Below are 20,898 nucleotides of genomic sequence, written 5' to 3'. Positions count from 1 at the left end.
GCCAAAACTAAGAGGTGGCTGGCAACCGCGGAGGCAGTGAAGCCGTAGCCTACACGGCCATCACCACCTCCAATCGTCCCTCTCACAGAGGCAGACAATCTTGAGTCGTATCTGACCGTCTTTCAGAGGACGGCGACTCGTAACCGCTGGCTTTGGTCGGAGTAGGCATCCATCTTGGCTCCGTACATGAAGGGCCCTGTGCAGTGGGCCTATCATGATCTTCCCGAGGAGAATGCCGTCCAATACAACCTCTTGAGGACTGAGCTCTATAAACTGTACTGCATAACCTCCATCCAGGTGGCAAGGGTATGGCGGCACTGGAAGTTCAACCCTGATCTTCTGGCTAGGGTCTAGGTGCTCGAATTCTGGGGTAAGCTCGGGCGCTGGCTACAACCAGATATCCACCAGGCCCGCCAGGTGGTCGAGCAGGTGGCCTGCGAGGCGTTGGTCTACTCTATGCCGGACTACCTCGTAGTAGGTAGGTAGTAGATGCCCGTTTAGAGATATGAATGGTCTTCTGGAGGTCCTGGAGTGACAACTGGTGGTGAACCAACTCAGGGGGTCTGAGAAGCCTCTTCACGGGAACCGACAGAGACATGTCGCCACCCCTCCCGTTGTGGAAGCTCCAGCTAAACTGAGAGACCGGGTGCCTGCCCCGCCACACTGTTTCAAGCGCTTTTTCCGCTCAACGTGGAACTGATGGACTGCAGCTACACAAGGGGAAAGAGGTACTGTGCTCTGTCGAATCCTCTGGCGGTCACAAATACTATACCATACCATATTTATTTGTTGAGCGCTTAAAAACACAGCATTACAACTGACCAAAGCGCTGTACAGTTACAACAAGCAGGACTAAAAGCAAAATTTTAAAAACAAACATTAAGAGAGAATTAAAACAGAGATACTAAAAACAGGTCAGGGGACCAAATAAAATAGAGAAAATAGCAAAAGGCAAGTGCAAAATGAAACAGGTTAAGAATTAAAAGCCAATGTGAAGAAGTGCGTTTTTAGGCGAGATTTGAATGTGGCGACTGAAGCGCCTTGCCTAACCACTAAGGGCAGGGAGTTCCAGAGCCTGGGTGCACAGATGGAGAAAGCCCTTTCACCACGAGCTTTAAAACCTGCCTTGGGAACGGTTAGGAGCAGCTGATCTGCGGATCTAAGAACACGAGGGGGATTGTGACAATGGAGCAAGACACTCAAATAGGCGGGGGCTAGACTGTTTAATGCCTTATAGGTTAGGAGGAGAATCTTAAAATCGATTCTGAATCTAACCGGCAGCCAGTGTAGGGTTTTTAAAATCGGTGAAATGTGTTGGATTCTGCTACTTCCAGTTATAAGCCTTGCAGCCGCATTTTGAGCCAGTTGGAGTCTAGAAAGAGTGGCTTTACTGATACCAAAAAGGCAGGAATTAGAGTAGGCAAGCCGGGACGTAATGAATGCATGGATTACTGATTCCAGGAGGTGGTTAGACAGAATAGGCTTGAGTTTGGCGATTCGCCTTAGATGGAAAAAGCAGGATTTTACTGTGCTGTTGACTTGAGCATCCATTTTCAGGAACGTATCCATTTTGATTCCAAGATTGGAGACAGACGAAGTTACTGGAATGGGAAGAGAAACGAGGCCAAGGGGTGGAGCCTGTTTGCAGTCGGGACTAAAAACAATGACCTCGGTTTTTGAATCGTTCAGGTGAAGGAAGTTTACAGCCAGCCAGTCCTTAATGTCAGTTGGCAGTCGAGGAGAGGTTTGGTGGAGTCAGTTGGCTTGAGGGAGAAATAAATTTGGCAGTCGCCAGCATATAGGTGATATGAAATTGCATGTTTTCTAAAAATTGCACCTAAAGGCAGGATGTAGATTGAAAAAAGTAGTGGCCCTAAAATGGAACCCTGGGGGACCGCACATGGGAGTGGGACTGATTCAGATGAAAAATCGTCTAGCATGACTCTGAGAGTCCTGTTGCAGAAAAATGACCTGAACCAGTCGAGGGCTAAGCCAGATACACCAGCCCAGGATTCGAGTCGGGAGATCATGATGTCATGGTCGATTGTGTCGAAAGCAGCAGATAAGTCGAGACGGAAGTCGTGTTATTAAATGGGCACTCGGTTGTGGCATTTTTTGATTCCGGGAGCAACATTACCATTGATGCTTGGTGTTATGTTTTACTGTGACAGTGGACGAGCGTAATGTGTGTACATGGGGAGATCAGGTCATACAAGTCCGCTAAGTGTTTTATAACCTGGAAGGGGAGTCCAAAACAACTGCTCGTCACTGTGCTGCCCGAGCCCCCCTATCGAGTTATCTTGGGACAACACTGGTCTGAAAGTAAATACAGTAGAGCGGTCACCACTCTTACTCCTAGGCTGGGTCTGATTATGGAGGGTCAAGGGGCCCTCCCAGCTGCTCCCACACCGTGCTTCTTGGCCACTGATGATGGTGTGGACGGCCTGGGGGAGCTCTCTTTGCCGATGGACCCCGACCCAGTTAATGCAGCTGGGGGGGTTCCGGGGTAGGTGAGTGCTACTCCGGCATAGACTATCAATTACGGTCAACGCCAGCGTCATTTAAAAGAGAACAATGGAATGATGATTCCCTGAAGTTTGCCCAGAATGCTATTGTGTCCGTAGACAACATATTGTCACTAGATTCCACACCATCGGGACCCTACTTTGTTTTAGATAATGAACTGTTGTATCGAGTTGCAGAACATGAAGGCAAGGTACAGAAGTTGCTGTTGGTTCTGCAGACCTACCGGCGGGAGGTTTGCGAGCTAGCTCATGCCCACCTCTTAGGCGCCCATCTTGGGGCCTAGAATACATTGGAGAGAGTAAAGCTCCGGTTCAACTGGCCCGGGATCAATGAGGAGGTCCGGCGTTTCTGACAGCCTTACCCAGTCTGCCAGCTACGTTAGATACCCAGGAGGGACTGCACTCCACTAGTCCCGATTCCCCTTATTGATGTCCCCTTTGAAAGGATTGGAGTCAATCTTGTAGGACCCCTGGAGCCTTCGGCATGAAGCCATAAGTACATACTGGTCACAGTAGATTATGCAACTCTATACCCCAAAGCGGTTCCCCTGTGAGCTGCTAATGCCAAGAATATTGCACAGGAATTGGTAGGACTTTTTTCCCCAAGTGGGCATACCTAAAGAAGTCCTTACGGACCAAGGTACGCCCTTTACTTCAGATACGTTCAGGGAGGTTGCCAAATTACTCCACATTAAGCATCTCAAAATGTCCGTTTATCACCCACAGATGGACAGGCTGGTGGAAAGATTTAACCAGACACTTTAGCAGATGCTCCACAATTTTTCAGAATGGACGGTAGGAACTGGGCCCAACTTCTGCCCCTAGTCCTTTTTGGGAGGTGCCACAAGACTCCACGGGGTTTTCCCCTTTTGAGCTTCTGTATGGATGCCAGCCCTGGGGCATTTTTGACTACTAAAAGAGGGCTGGGAAGGGGAGGCACTTCCATCCACAAACATCCTGGAGTATATCACGCAGTTACACGATAGATTAGATAAAATTCGGCCTTTGCCTAAAGGACACATGTCACTGGCTCAAGCAGCATAGGCCTGGAATTATAACCAAAACTCCTCCCTGCACAAATTTCAGCCGGGAGATCATGTACTGGTGGTTGTGCCCACCTCCCACTCAAAATTCTTGGCCCATTGGCAGGGTCCGTACGAGGTTAAAGAGAGAAAGGGGCTTGTCGACTATTTCGTAAGCCAGCTGAACCATCAACTGAGCTAGAGGGTGTATCAAGTTAACTTGTTGAAGCCGTGGAAAGCTAGTGAAGAACAGCCTCTTTCCAGCTCCACCCTCTCCCTTTTCTCTGAAAAACTCACACTTAACCTCGGCCACAATTTAACCTCCCAGCGACGGGAGCTCGAAAGTGTGATCCTGTCTGTCCCGGAGGTGGTCAGTGAAGCACCAGGCCATACCTCACTGATTCAGCACAACATCGTGACGGACCCAGGGGTGGTCATCAGGGAACGGCCCTATCGTTTCCCGGAGGCAAAACATGCTGAGGTAGAACTAGAGGTCCAACGGATGTTGTACATGGGCGTTATTGAGGAGAGCCATAGCCCTTGGTCCAGTCCTATCGTCCTCGTATCTAAGACGGACGGCTCTTGGAGATTCTGTAACGACTTCAGGCGTCTAAATCAGGTCTCAAAATTTAATGCCTATCTCATGCCCCGAGTCGACAAGCTCCTCAAGAGGTTGGAAACAGCCCGTTATTTTACTACTCTTGACATGATGAAGGGTTACTGGAAAATTCCCTTAACGGCATCCGCTAGAGAGAAGACTGCGTGGACACTGGCAGTACAAGGTACTTCCATTTGGGCTGCACGGGGCGCCAGCAACTTTCCAGCGTCTGGTATACACAGTGCTATGGCCCCACCAGTCCTATTGTGCTGCCTACCTCGATGACGTGCTCATCTTTTCCGGCACCTGGGAGGAACATGTATTGCAGGTTTACGCTGTCCTCCTGATGCTAGCGAAAAAGTGCTTCTTCGGGTTGAATGAAGCCAAATATTTGGGCTACCTGGTAGGAGGGGGGATGGTGAAACCACAGTGCTCCAAAATAAAAGACATCCTCAAATGGCCCCGTCCGATAGTCAAGAAACAGGTGCAAGCTTTCTTAGGGCTAGCGAGCTACTACTGCTAGTTTGTACCTCGTTTCTCTGAGAGGGCTGCCCCCTTGACAGACCTGACAAAGAAAAGGGCCCCTTTGCATGCGGTGTGGAATGAATTAACGGAACAGGCATTCAGTGACTTAAAAATGGCCCTCACAACGGCACCTGTTTTGAGAACACCTAATTTTTCACTTCCTTTTCGCATCCAGACTGATGCTTCGGAGACAGGACTTGGCGCCATGGTGAGCCAAAGTGTCGATGGTGTCGAACACCCCATAATTTACCTGAGCTGGAAACCGTTGGACCGGGAGACAAGGTATGCAGCGGTGGAACGGGAAGCCTTGGAGTTCACCCTGGTGACGGACCACGCCACCCTCCAGTGGAAGGCCCTTCACAAGGTCTCAAATCTTCAGGTTACCAGGTGGTTTTTGGACATGCAGCCGTATAAGTTCACCATCACTTATCGTTGAGGTAACCTCCAGGCCAACGCTAATGCACTCTCGAGGGTTCACAACCTCTCGGTTCAGGACGCCCGACCAGATGAGTCTGGGCTGAAGGAAGGGTCATGTCACGCACGAGCGCATGGGGAGCAGTTTAAGGACCTGAGGCGCACCGCGACAAGTCGTGCCAGGGGACAATGGCAGCATACTAACCTTTCTCTTCTTATTTTCTCAGCAAGAACAAGGAGCCACCGCAGTAATACCGCCCAGACTATCCAAAGAGCCGTAAAAACTTCCGGGATCCTTTCTTCCCTCTGGTCCCCATTTGATGACTTCAGCCACCCATCCACCACCACGATTTTCCCAGCATCCCACTGTTTAATTTCCGATCCGACCCCATAAATTGTCCGTCTACCCATCCTTCTATGTCTTTTGAGTTTCGTAAAAACGATTGACCAATTTTGTGTTGCAGTATACGGGGCTATGGACCCCAAACCGTCATGCTGTGTCTGTCTATCTTTACAAAATATATAAATACACACACACACACACACACATACATACATACATATATATATATATATATATATATATATATATATATATATATTGGGGAGAATGGCCAGCCGTTTATCCCGGCCAATACGCCAATACCCCCAAGCCGCCAGGTGGAGCCCTCCTTGCAGCATGGAGGTCCCCAGAAGACCAGCAGAGCATCATGGACAATGGAGTTTTTATGCACAGCCCTGCTGGATGCCATGGGGGCCACTAGGGGATGCTGCAGGGAGGAGTAATGGATATTTTCCCTACGCCCCGGAAGCACACATGGATAAGAGGAATGCTGTGCTTCTGGGGTGAAGAAAAGAACTTGTACCTGACTCGGAAGTGATTGAGAGCCAAATGGACTGGGGATTAGGAACATTTCCGGGTCAGGAGATATAAAAAGACTCTGGGAGCTCCCAGACGGAGAGCTGAGTTGGGAGGCAGGGTGGCTAAGTGTCTGGGAGTGGAGGATTGGTTTATTGATTACTGTGTATTTGTTTATTGAGTATTGTGGAGAGAAGCGTGCTTTGTGCACATTATTATTATAATAAATAATTATTTAGACTTTTACCTGGTGTCTGACGTGTGGTCTGAGGGTACAAGGGTGCGAGAAAACCCTAATCTGTCACAATATATATATATATATATATATATATATATATATATATATATATATATATATATATATATATATATATAGTGGAAGATCAGCTAGACCCCAGACAGAGGCACAGACTCACAATGTCCAAACAGCACACACAATTTCATTTTGTTTTCTCCTGCACACAGCACAGTGCACCAAACATCCCAAATTCTGCTCAGTCCTTTCTTTATGCTCTTATCCTTTCTCTTATATCTTTCTTCTGCCACATCCAGTCCTCTCCCGCAAGTCCTGTCCTCCACACTCCTGACTCCGGCCCCCTGAATGGAGTGAGGTGGCCTCTTTTAAATTGCACATGGATGTGCTCCAGGTGCAGCCTGATTTTCCTTCACATTCTTGTGTCCCAGGGGGTTGATATTGCCTCTTTCCTGGTCATTCCATTTTCTAGGTGTCCTGACAGGGCAAGGTCCCTGGTTGTCTGACACTATATATATATATATATATATATATATATATATATATATATATATATATATATATATATATATATATATATATATATATATATATATATATATATATATACACATATGTACAGTATATAGTGTACGGTGCTGGAAAAGTCATTAAGATCTTGTGCCTTGTTAATCCTGGATTGTATAGAAATGCTTCACTATCAGGTAAAAACGATGACTCAGATTTGATTTGTATTTATTGACATTTACCTTGCCCATAAAAGGAATTATTGCCATAACAAAATCAACAGTACCTTTCTTTGTGAGGAAAAAAGTAAAAAAGTATTAATGCCTCTAGAGTTCTATCACTGTTAGCCAGGCATGTATGTGAAGGATGACTCATCTGACTAAATGATTCTTTCCCACTGGTATTTTCTTTGCTTCACCCTACCTACATTAGTGCATTTGGAGCCTAATAAAGAATTTATTCACTCCAAACTACCCATAGCATTATTCTCTGCAAGGTTAAAAGAATCATTCTTCATGAAACAACCTGCTCCTGCTTTTGATAGACATTTATAGTCAATTGCTTCAGAGTTGCTTCTCAACAAAATCAAAATCATGACCCGACAATCATCTGTCTCTTCCTTAAGAGCTACTGAGATATACCGTATTCTTTCAGTCATGTTAAGTAACATAATGATAAGCTGGGACAGAACAAATCCTGATACAGATGATAAGATAGTAATTACTTATATTTGTAGAATATTTTGATTTTGATTTATTTTTTACCCTTCATTTAATCATGTGTTTTCCTTTATTTAAGAGGATTGTATATATATATATAGTGATAAAATAACATGCACAAAACAAATACAAAGGGAATTGCCCTGTATATTGCTTGTAGCAAAAGGTTGGTCAAAAATGATGACAAAATCTAACATTAGACAACTGTAGAGGATGTTAGGTGGCTATTTATACAGAAAATGGCTGCCAGACATGATTAAGGCGGAAGTGATGTCATCAATGGTGGACCGGAAGGGCCAACATCACCCGTAGCTGGAAAGTGACGTCTGTAATGAGGAAGTGAAGTTGCCATTTTCTGAGATGTGGGTTTTTGTAAGTATGTTTGGTTTATTGTTCTTCTTTGGTTCTATAAGATTAGAAAGAGCGGCATCAGTACCATAAAACAACGCCCCATCTGTTAATAAATCGCTCACCTGTGGGTTTGTTAGCTGTCTCCTAAGCGCACGTGTGTGACAATATATATATATATATATATATATATATATAGATAGATAGATAGATACTGTACTGTATATTTACTCTGTAATGTCTAATTTCTTTATGTAAAAACTGGACTTACTGAAGTAAATATATTCAGGACCAATCCTGGGAGAGTCACCAGGGTATTTCAGGATGCACCAACTCAAACCTGACTAATTGCCAGCTGTCTATTGACCAAAAAACATATTTCTGGAAGTTATGTGCCCCACACTGCTACGAGAAAAACAAAAGTGAAGACAGAACATAGCAATTCCGCAAAAATAGTTGTAGAGCCCTAATTTAATCTCAGTATCTCAGTTTACAGGAGTTATATGGCAAAGTGTAAAACATACAAAAAAATCCAAATCTAAAAACACAATTTACATGTACCATACATAGATACATATTTTAGCATCATTGACAATGCATGCAAAACTGTTCTCTGTGATGGGCTGGTGCTCTATCTAGGTTGGCTCCTGAGTTGCATGCAGTACTGCCAGTATAAGCACTGGCTTCTTAAACTGGGTACATGGGTCAGACATTGGATGGATTCTCTGTCTTGCTGGCTATATATAGCCCTGCGGTGGGCTGGCACCCTGCCCAGGGCTTGTTTCCTGCTTTGCGCCCTGTGTTGGCTGGGATTGGCTCCAGCAGATCCCTGTGACCCTGTAGTTAGGATATAGCAGGATGGATAATAGATGGATGGATGGACGGCTATATATAGATACAGCAGTAAAATAAAGCTAATTTAATTTTTAATCAAATGTTTGCAGACACCTTAAAATATTTTCAATGTCACTGGAATAAAATCAAACCTGAATTAGTTCAGATGGAGTTTTCTTGCCATTTGCAAGGGTATCTGTCCACACTTGTTAGCACTACAATCTGAAGTATGGTTTCTTGCTCTTGTCAGAGTGCAGTCTACTGAATGCAATCTTGTTCTTTGGCAAATATTAAAGCAAGTTTTGTGACATGGAGAGATAGGAATAGAACAACTTCCATGTTTCATATGGAAATCAGCTTGGACCTTAGTTACAGAAATTTGAAAGGAAGATCAATATTGCCACCTCTCTGCTTTGAACTTTAAGGTTCAGGAAACTGCACAGTGTTTTCACATAAAATATGGATGAACAGAAGAGTAAAAACACCACAAAAGTTTCATGAGGCATACAGTACTTGTGTAACATCTTACAATGTTTAATGACACAGAAAACAGCTTTTTAATAAATGTCCTCCATATATTTTTCTGCATCTAGCATAGGGTAAATATAAGTTTTATAATAAAAAGAGCCCTTGAAAATATATAAATGATGCAATATGTTTATTCTTTGGCCGTATGGATGTATGAATAAAGACTCATTTTACACTTTTAGATTAGTCTAGCCCTGGCTTAGAACAACTGAAGTTCATCTTCTCAGTGCAACCCAGGGTCTTCAATATTTGAAGGGCACAAGTGTAATCTGACATAGTAACATGCAGCTCACAAAGGTGGTGAAAAAGAAAAGTAACTTTTCATTGACAGCAGATATGAGTGTGTTGTCACATTTCTAAGCAGATGGAAAAGCTCGACTTGACACTGCAGTGCATCAATTATTTGAATCTCTCTGAAGTTCAGCTACCCCTTATGGTTAGGGTGAGGTCACATGTCAGACTTTTACAAAGGGGCTATGACATTGGGATATGTCTTTGTACCATTAAGCTATTTCATGATTGTTTATGCATTTATTATTTATTTCTTGCTGTTTAACTATTTTTTAATCATTAGTTCATTTATTGGCTTACATAATAAAGGCCTGACACTCAGTCCCATGAAATGCTGTCAGGACTTTCTGAACATATCATTTAATCTCCTTATCCTTTAACTGTATGAATATGTACCCCTGGAAAGCCATGCTGTATTATGTACATAAATCATTTTGTCATTTAATATGACAATATACTGCATAATGCCTGACTTATTGTTAAACCCTAGTGATCACATAAAAACATCAGTATACCAGCAACACCATTTGACAAGTAGCTGTTAACACATAGCCTCCTTTTGCTACACTTTAAATAATTAGCATTAATTTACTTTTACTAAAACCTACCTTTTACAGGGATGATACAGTACAGTGCATCCGGAAAGTATTCACAGAGCATCACTTTTTCCACATTTTGTTATGTTACAACCTTATTCCAAAACGGATTAAATAAATTTTTTCCCTCAGAATTCTACACACAACACCCCATAATGACAACGTGAAAAAAGTTTATCTGAGGCTTTTGCAAATTTATTAAAAATAAAAAAATTGAGTAAGCACATGTACATAAGTATTCACAGCCTTTGCCATGAAGCTCAAAATTGAGTTCAGGTGCATCTTGTTTCGCCTGATCATCCTTGAAATGTTTCTGCAGCTTAATTGGAGTCCACCTGTGGTAAATTCAGTTGATTGGACATGATTTGGAAAGGCTCACACCTGTCTATAGAAGGTCCCACAGTTGACAGTTCATGTCAGAACACAAACCAAGCATGAAGTCAAAGGAATTGTCTGTAGACCTCCGAGACAGGATTGTCTCGAGGCACAAATCTGGGGAAGTTTACAGAAAAAGTTCTGCTGCTTTGAAGGTCCCAATGAGCACACTGGCCTCCATCATCCATTAAGTGGAAGATGTTCGAAACCACCAGGACTCTTCCTAGAGCTGGCCGGCCATCTAAACTGAATGATCAGGGGAGAAGGGCCTTAGTCAGGGAGGTGACCAAAAACCCGATGGTTACTCTGTCAGAGCTCCGGAGGTTCATCTTTGGAGAGAGGAGAACCTTCCAGAAGGATAACCATCTCTGCAGCAATCCACCAATCAGGCCTGTATGGTAGAGTGGCCAGACAGAAGCCACTACTTACTAAAAGGCACATGGCAGCCTGCCTGGAGTTTGCCAAAAGGCACCTGAAGGACTCTCAGACCATGAGAAACAAAATTCTCTGGTCTGATGAGACAAAGATTGAACTCTTTGGTGTGAATGCCAGGCGTCATGTTTGGAGGAAACCAGGCACCGCTCATCACCAGGCCAATACCATCCCTACAGTGATGTGGGGATGTTTTTCAGTGGCGGGAACTGGGAGACTAGTCAGGATAAATGGAAAGATGACTGCAGCAATGTACAGAGACATCCTGGATGAAAACCTGCTCCAGAGTACTCTTGACCTTAGACTGGGGCGACAGTTCATCTTTCAGCAGGACAACGACCCTAAGCACACAGCCAAGATATCAAAGGAGTGGCTTCAGGACAACTCTGTGAATGTCCTTGAGTGGCCCAGCCAGAGCCCAGACTTGAATCCGATTGAACATCTCTGGAGAGATCGTAAAATGGCTGTGCACCAAAGCTTCCCATCCAGCCTGAAGGAGCTTGAGAGGTGCAGTAAAGAGGAATGGGCAAAACTGGCCAAGGACAGGTGTGCCAAGCTTGTGGCATCATATTCAAAAAGACTTGAGGCTGTAATTGCTGCCAAAGGTGTATCGACAAAGTATTGAGCAAAGGCTGTGAATACTTATGTACATGTGATTTCTCAGTTTTTTTATTTTAAATAAATTTGCAAAAACCTCAAGTAAACTTTTTTCATGTTGTCATTATGGGGTGTTGTGTGTAGAATTCTGAGGGAAAAAATTAATTTAATCCATTTTGGAATAAGGCTGTAACATAACAAAATATGGAAAAAGTAATGCGCTGTGAATACTTTCCGGATGCACTGTACATGACCATTGTTGCTGTGCCACACTACATTAGATTAGTACTCAGATTTACAAACAGGAGTACAATAGCAGAACCCTATAAAGATGTTTAATATTATAAAATATTGGATATTAAAAACTCCATATGACAGCACAGACCCAAGCTTGTAATGTTTAATAATTAGGTTTACATCTTAAAGATTAAAAACCACAGCTACAATTGTCCTTATTTTCCAATTTATTACATGCAAAGTTATTAAATGTACAATAGTAGATTTCATTTGAAATGCATGAACAAAATGCAGCAACTTTCAAAATTCTTTAAAACGGTAAATTGAAAAAGGCCAGTATTCCAGTACTTTAAACAGTTAAGTGTATATGACACATTAAAACACAGCATGAAAACCCAATAAATACTTCCAGGAAGCAACTGAATTAATTAGCTTTAAATATGAGCTGCTCAAAAATATTAAACAATCTGCAGGAAAAATGTTTTTTCATTCTTTAGTGTTCTTCTCTCTGTTTCTATTTGAAAGTAGGTTCTTCCTAGATACATAAAACACAAATTCATCAATAAAAATCCAGCAAAATCATAATTCATAGTATTGCTTTTAAACCAGATATTACACCTTAAAAACTAAAACTTAACATTCAGTATGGAAGTGAATTATACTCCCAGGTGGTGGTCAAAGCAGCTGAAATAATAAAGAGGCTCAAAGTAATATTCTAAGCAGATGCCTGCACACAAGTGTGATTTGGGACCTAATGAAGCAGTTAACACTACAACATACCCAGATCATGAATAAAAACAGAATGGACTCTATAATAATAACTAGTGTGACTAAACAATGAGACTCCAGAAATGTTGTTGTGGCAAATTTGTCAGGATCTTCAGTGGCAAAGACAGTTCAACTCATTGATGTATCAGGAAGATTACCCATAATTTCCCAAGTCCTTGCTTGCAACCAAATTAAATGGACATCTTTTGAAAAGACAGCCTTACTCGTGGAATGTACTTCATGTATATCTTTTTGTGTGTTTCACTTCAAAATGAATGGCTAAACAGACAACCTAATAAAGCACAAAGCATTTCATTTTAAAACATAGGCAGGCAGTTCCATCAGTAATTGTTCATTAAGAATTCTAAATAATAAGCTATTCTTGTTGGGCTACTGTTTATATCTAGCAATGCACATATGTGAAACTATACTGCTCAAAAGAATTAAAGGAACACTTTTTAATGAGAGTATAGCATCAAGTCAATAAAACTTATGGGATGTTAATCTGGTCAGTTAAGTAGCAGAGGGGGTTGTTAATCAGTTTCAGCTGCTGTGGTGTTAATGAAATTAATAACAGATGCACTAGAGGGGCAACAATGAGATGACCCCCAAAACAGGAATGGTTTAACAGGTGGAGGCCGCTGACATTTTTCCCTCCTCATCTTTTCTGACTGTTTCTTCACTAGTTTTGCATTTGGCTACAGTCAGTGTCACTACTGGTAGCATGAGGCGATTCCTGGACCCTACAGAGGTTGCACAGGTAGTCCAACTTCTCCAGGATGGCACATCAATACGTGTCATTGCCAGAAGGTTTGCTGTGTCTCCCTGCACAGTCTCAAGGGCATGGAGGAGATTCTAGGAGACAAGCAGTTACTCTAGGAGAGCTGGAGAGGGCCATAGAAGGTCCATAACCCATCAGCAGGACCAGTATCTGCTCCTTTGGGCAAGGAGGAACAGGATGAGCACTGCCAGAGCCCTACAAAATGACCTCCAGCAGGCCACTGGTGTGAATGTCTCTGACCAAACAATCAGAAACAGACTTCATGAGGGTTGCCTGAGGGCCTAAATGTCTACTGCGCCCTGTGCTCACTGCACAGCACCGGGGTGCTCAATTGGCATTTACCATAGAATACCAGAATTGTCAGGTCCACCACTGGCGCCCTGTGCTTTTCACAGATGAGAGCAGGTTCACCCTGAGTATATGTGAAAGGCGTGAAAGGGTCAGGAGAAGCCGTGGAGAATATTATGCTGCCTGTAACATCGTTTAGCATGACTGGTTTGGTGGTGGGTCAGTGATGATCTTGGAGGCATATCCATGGAGCAACTCACAGACCTCTACAGGCTAGACAACCGCATCTTGACTACCATTAGGTATCAGGATGAAATCCTTGGACCCATTGTCAGACCCTACGCTGGTGCAGTAGGTCCTGGTTTCCTCCTAATGCACGACAATGCCCGGCCTCATGTGGCAAGAGTATGCAGGCAGTACCTGGAGGATGAAGGAATTGAAACAATTGAATCACCTTCACGATATCCTGACTTAAACCCAATAGAACATCTCTGGGACATTATGTTTCGGTCCATTAGGCGCTGCCAGGTTGCTCCTCAGACTGTACAACAGCTCAGGGATGCCCTCATACAGATCTGGGAGGAAATGCTACAAGACACCATCCGTCGTCTCATTAGGAGCATGCCCCGACATTGTCAAGCATGCATACAAGCTCGTGGGGGCCACACAAGATACTGAAAAGCATTTTGAGTAGCAGAAATTAAGTTTTTGAAAAAATGGACTAGCCTGCCACATCTTCATTTCACTCTGATTTTAGGGTGTCTACACAATTGAGCCCTCTGTAGGCAGAAAACTTTTATTTCCATTAAAAGACTTGGCATCCTTTTGTTCCTAAGACACTGCCCTGTCGTTATTTGTATAGATATCCAACTTCATATTGAGATCTGATGTATCTAATGTGTTTCTTTAAAGTGTTCCTTTAATTTTTGTGAGCAGTGTAGTTGTTCAGAAACATAATCAGTAGACTAATAAGCATAACATTAATCACTGTGGACAATGTTCTCAACTAATGGATAAGTGCACCTGTGCAGCACATCAAAAACCTTATAAAGGCCCAAATGTTTGGATCTAAAAGTTAGATAGATAGATAGATAGATAGATAGATAGATAGATAGATAGATAGATAGATAGATAGATAGATAGATAGATAGATAGATAGATAGATAGATAGATAGATACTTTATTAATCCCAAGGGGAAATTCACATAATCCAGCAGCAGTATACTGATACAAAGAAACAATATTAAATTAAATAGTAATAAAAATGAAAAATGAAAAATAAATAAATAAATAAAGCAGACAATAACTTTGAGTAATGTTAGCATTTACTCCCCCGGGTGGAATTGAAGAGTCGCATAGTGTGAGGGAGGAACGATCACCTCAGTCTGTCAGTGGAGCAGGACAGTGACAAAAGTCTGTCAAAAGTTAGAGGTGCTTGTTATTCCCTAATGGAGTAAGATATATTTTTGTCTGAAGGAGTAAGGTGCTATCACCACCTTAGAGCACCAAGTAAGCTAATAAATACTTAAATCTAATTAATTACCTTCATCACAGTTTGTGTCATCTCTTTGTTTCTGCAAAAGGTGTGTTCCAGACTGACATTACTGCTATCAAGAGAGGATGTGTTTCCTATTATTGAAAATATGACATGTTATCTATGTACTATGCATGGCACATTTTATCACCAGATAAGAAAACAAATGGAGCATTTTTGGAGATATTGTGAACAATATGTAAGATGTTTGCATCCAATAACAAGATGTGAGTTTAATGATCTTCGCTTGGAAAATATGTTACATCTACTCTGTCAAACACCAAATTCTGGTTAATATACTCTGCAGCACTTACATGGTGTTCTTAATTTTGTTTTGATTTGTTTTATTATTGCCTTCATATTGTATAGCATAACCACTCATCTATTTTAATACTAGAGTACAGTTTTGAAGTAAAGAATATTATAAACTTACTATTACAGACATTCACAGCATCCCCTTTAGTTTGGCAATTTGACTTCAACTGACTTCTCAAGACTTTATTTTCTTTTAGCATCTTGGAAACAGTTTTAAGAACTTTATATTTCAGATTAACCTGTATTTGACAATAATTAATAAAGTTAAAAATAAGAAAACAGATATGATTGAATATACGTTTTTGTGAGTGATAATAAAATATACAGATAATACCTGCAAAATACAAAAAGCTTAAATTGAAAAGCAGTTATATGAGATGAAGGTTGTAATAGTATTTTCTGCAAAATGTCATAAAGTCTCTAGATTTAGGTTTTTTTGGATTGCTTGCTGAAAATATTTTTGTGCAAAAATATATGGAAAGGCAAAGTTGTATTACAAGAAAAAAGAAGAGTAAGTTAAAGTTACCTCTTTACTTAAAATCAAATTATACTACAGCAATACTAAATTATTTAGTACTACCTTTATTTATTTAGAGTATTTAAAATCATCCAGCCATCTAGTTCTTACTTCCTTTTGCTTTTCAATGAAGAAGACAGGGAAAATGACAAAAGGTTAAAACCCTTACATTGATTTAAAGGTAAATGTTTGTGTATGACAAGAAATTGGAAAATACAAACACCAAAAAATCTGATTTTTAAAAGCTGATGTACACACCTTTATTTGCAACTTTCCCTTTCTAAATCACATTCATCTTGTAATTGTGCGAATGTCAACGTGCCTTGAACGTTTATCAGTCTCACCTTGGCCTCACAGATGTCTTGTGTGTTAATGAAGTGTCACTGGTTACAGTTAAAAAAACAGCTTCATTCTCACCTCAACCCCTTATTGGAATATGAGCACAGTCTGTTGCCTAGATTATGTTAGAAAAAATGGACACTGCAAATTGCTTTTTTATGTTGGCTTGCACAACAAAAACTGAATGTAGCACCTCATCAGTCGCTTATATCTTCCAGAATTGAGGACAAGATGGATCTGAAACTTATCTGAGATACTCCTAACCTGTCAGCCAGTTCCCTCTGATATGTGTCTGTTGCCAGAAAGCAGACTGTAGTTAAAACCTGGATATGAACAGGTATAGCTTGATTTTGGACAAGTCTGTCTTTTGACAGCGGAGCTGTCAACTGATCATCACCTGGTGGTGAGTTGGCTTCGATGGTGGGGGAGGATGCTGGTTAGGCCTGGTAGGCCCAAACGTGTTGTGAGGGTCTGCTGGGAACGTCTGGCAGAGTCCCCTGTTAGAAGCAGCTTCAACTCCCACCTCCGGCAGAACTTCGACAATGTCCCGAGGGTGGTGGGGGACATTGAGTCCAAATGGGCCATGTTCCGTGCCTCTATTGTTGAGGCGGCTGACCGTAGCTGTGGCCGTATGGTGGTCGGTGCCTGTCGTGGCGGCAATCCCCGAACCCGTTGGTGGACACCGGCGGTGAGGGATGTCGTCAAGCTGAAGAAGGAATCCTACTGGACCCTTTTGTCCTGTGGGACTCTGGAGGCAGCTAATAGGTACCGACATGCCAAGCGGAATGCGGCTTTGGTGGTTGCTGAGGCAAAAACTCATGGGCATGGGAGGAGTTTGGGGAGGACATGGAGAACGACTTTCAGATGGCTTCGAGGAGATTCTGGTCCACCATCCGGCGTCTCAGGAGGGGGAAGCAGTGCAGTGTCAACACTGTATATGGTGACCTCGACTCGGGACGTTGTGGGTCGGTGGGGGGAGTACTTCGAAGACCTCTTCAATCCCACTAACATGCCTTCCAATGAGGAAGCAGAGCCTGGGGACTCTGAGGTGGGCTTCCCCATCTCTGGGGCTGAGGTCACCGAGGTGGTCAAAAAACTCCTTGGTGGCAGGGCCCTGGGGTGGATGAAATACGCCCAGAGTTCCTCAAGGCTCTGGATGTTGTAGGACTGTCTTGGTTGACATGTCTCTGCAACATTGCATGGACATCGGGGACAGTGCCTCTGGATTGGCAGACCTGGGTGGTGGTCCCCCTCTTTAAAAAAGGGGGACCGGAGGTTGTGTTCCAACTACAGAGGGATCACACTCCTCAGCCTCCCTGGAAAAGTCTATTCAGGGGTTCTGGAGAGGAGGGTCCGTCGGATAGTCGAACTTCGGATTCAGGAGGAACAGTGTGGTTTTCGTCCTGGTCGCGGAACAGTGGACCAGCTCTACAAAGGAGAATCCTGGAGGGTGCATGGGAGTTTGCCCAACCAGTCTACTTGTGTTTTGTGGACTTGGAAAAGGCGTTCGACCGTGTCCCTTGGGGAATCCTGTGGGGGGTGCTCCAGGATTATGGGGTACCAGACCCCCTGATACAAGCTGTTCGGTGCCTTTACAACCAGTGTCAGAGCTTGGTCCACATTGCCGGCAGTAAGTCGAGGCCGTTTCCAGTGAGAGTTGGATCCTGCCAGGGATGCCCTTTGTCACCGATTCTGTTCATAACTTTTATGGACAGAATTTCTAGGCGCAGCCAGGGTGTTGAGGGGGTCTGGTTTGGTGGATTCAGGATTGGGTCACTGCTTTTTGCAGATGATGTTGTTCTGTTTGCTTCATCAGGCCGTGATCTTCAGCTCTCTCTGAATCGGTTTGCAGCTGAGTGTGAGGCGGCTGGGATGGGAATCAGCACCTCCAAATCCAAGACCATGGTCCTCAGCCGGAAAAGGGTGGAGTGCCCTCTCAGGGTTGGGAGCGAGATCCTGCCCCAAGTGGAGGAGTTCAAGTATCTCAGGGTCTTGTTCACGAGTGAGGGAAGAATGGAGCGTGAGATCGACAGGCGGATCGGGGCGGCGTCCGCAGTGATGCGGGCCCTGCATCGGTTTATTGTGGTGAAAAAGGAGCTGAGCCGTAAGGCAAAGCTCTCAATTTACCAGTCGATCCACGTTCCTACCCTCACCTATGGTCATGAGCTATGGGTAGTGACCGAAAGAACGAGATAATGAATACAAGCGGCTGAAATGAGTCTCCTCTGCAGGGTGTCTGGGCTTTCCCTTTAAGACAGGGTGAGAAGCTCAGTCATCCAGGGAGGGGCTCAGAGTAGAGCCGCTACTCCTCCACATCGAGAGGAGTCCGATGAGGTGGCTTGGGCATTTGATCAAGATGCCTCCTGGACGCCTCCTTGGTGAGGTGTTCCGGGCACGTCCAACCGGGAGGAGGCGCCGGGGAAGACACAAACACGCTGGAGGGACTATGTTTCCCGGCTGTCCTGGGAACGCCATGGGATTCTCCCGAAAGAGCTGGAAGAAGTGGCCGGGGAGAGGGAAGTCTGGGCCTCTCTGCTTAAACTGCTGCCCCCGCGACCCGACCTCGGATAAGCGGAAGAGGATGGATGGATGGATATCTTTCTAATGCTCGGGTCAACTTAGCACATAGTAACAATTGAATGGCTCTTAAGGGCTTAAATCAGCTCATAAGCCAGTCATCATGGTTGGCACAAAATCCCGATGGTCCCTAAAAGGTCTATCCCCTCATATATGACCATTCGCATATTTTTCAAGCAACACTAAATAAGCCATATTGCGTCAAACCAATAGGCTATGAATAGGCTGTAGGGCGTGAGATGTATAGCTCTGTACGTAGGAAGTGAATCCCACCTGTATTTTTACTTAGTGTAATTACTGACAACAAGTGACTGCATTGGTTTCTAATCCTGAGAAGTGACAAGAGGTAGCTGACATAAATTGACAAAAGGGAACTAAATAGAGTTTATACATTATATTTATCACTTTTGAGGTTTAATATTTGACACATAAAAACTGGTGATATGAAGAATTACATACGTAATTTTGCTGGTTTGGTTGTATTTCATACTTTATCAAAGGTGTCATTATTTCCACCTGTCTCTGTATTGTTGTGTATGGATAGATCAGAGTTGCCTTAAAAATGCGCAAGCTCTATCATCAGGTTTTCTTTTATAAATCCTGGCTTTTGCTAGGAAAGTTGTGTACACATAAAAAGAAGTCTAAAATATGTGTATGTAAGTTTTATAAATGCGACCCCTGAACAGGACATTAACCATGGTCACTCTAATATTAATACCCAGTCATCTGGCTAAGTTAAATTTATTAGTAAACCTCTGTGTCATGAAATGATCATATTTCATACATTTACTGATTGCGATAAATAAATACATTATTTGTAATACATGAAAAAAAGCTAGTATAGATTACCTTTTTTGCTGGCAATAAAAATTTAGGGAAGAGCAATCTATGAAAATGCCCTACTGTTTCATTCAATCCAGCTAAAAACGAAGGAGAAAAACACAAGAATCTTTACATTATTTATTTATTATATAACAGACTAACAACGGACAATTCATTAAATCTTACAATCAATCTAAATCTTTGAAAATGATTCTATTTTTTGTATTTATTTCTTCTCACTACATTACAGTATTTTAACCATGTGCAGTAAAATGAGGAAGAAACAGGAAACATACGTGATAGTCACTCAGTCACCGCTTTGTCCAGAATAGGGTTGCAGGGTGGAGCTGGAGCCTAACCCAACCAGAATAGGACGCAAAGTGGGAACAAACCCTAGACAGGGTGCCAGTCGATCACAGGGTAAGCATACATGCACAACACATCCCCACACAACTACACACTAGGGCCAGTCTAACATCACCAGTCCACCTAACCTGTGTGTCTTTGGACGGTGGGAGGACCCAGAGGAAACCCACACAGACACGGGGAGTACATGCAATCTCCATTCAAGGAGGACCCAGGATCTGAACACTGGATTCTTTACTTTGCTACCATTATGCTACTGTGCGATAGTAAATCTGTCCTTAAATATAATCAAATTAGTTGATTTTTATAAAAGAAATACTGTATATAACATAAGTATTAAAAATAATTTTTCACAGTCTATGACCTATTTTATATTTTTTCCATTAAACTGTAAATAGCTCAAACTTTTGTGAATTGTAAGTTATAAAAAGCACAAAGTTTAGTGAAAAGCAAGAACACTATAATTGAGATGCATTTGTTGTCAGACAGAGATTAGCAAAAATATAACCCAATTTTCTGCTTGAAATGAGTAAAAGCACATTAAATACCTTTGTAACTTTTCCTATATTTTCCCAAATTAACAGACAGTTAAAAATATTTAATATCCCATGATTTATATATCTTCTAAAAAATGTTTTAACTTACTCTGACTTTAATGGATTTTCCACTGCATTTACAGTAATGTGTTTGTTCATAACCCATAAAAACATCATAACTATATTCTTTTCAGCTCAGAAATGTGAGGCTTTAGTAAAATTACCTAACTTTACAAAAAGCAAAAATGTTTCCAGATGTCACATTTTTGTACAGCTGCTATACATTTTAAACAATGCCATGTCTTTCAGCTTACCTTTTACACACCATTGACTTTAATGGATTTTCTGGGGCATTTAATGTGCTTTGTTTGTTCATAGCCCATAAAAACATCCTA

Source organism: Polypterus senegalus, chromosome 13 (assembly GCF_016835505.1).
Source record: "Polypterus senegalus isolate Bchr_013 chromosome 13, ASM1683550v1, whole genome shotgun sequence".
In the NCBI taxonomy this organism is placed as follows: Eukaryota; Metazoa; Chordata; class Cladistia; order Polypteriformes; family Polypteridae; genus Polypterus; species Polypterus senegalus.
Note: the sequence above shows the minus strand (reverse complement) of the source record.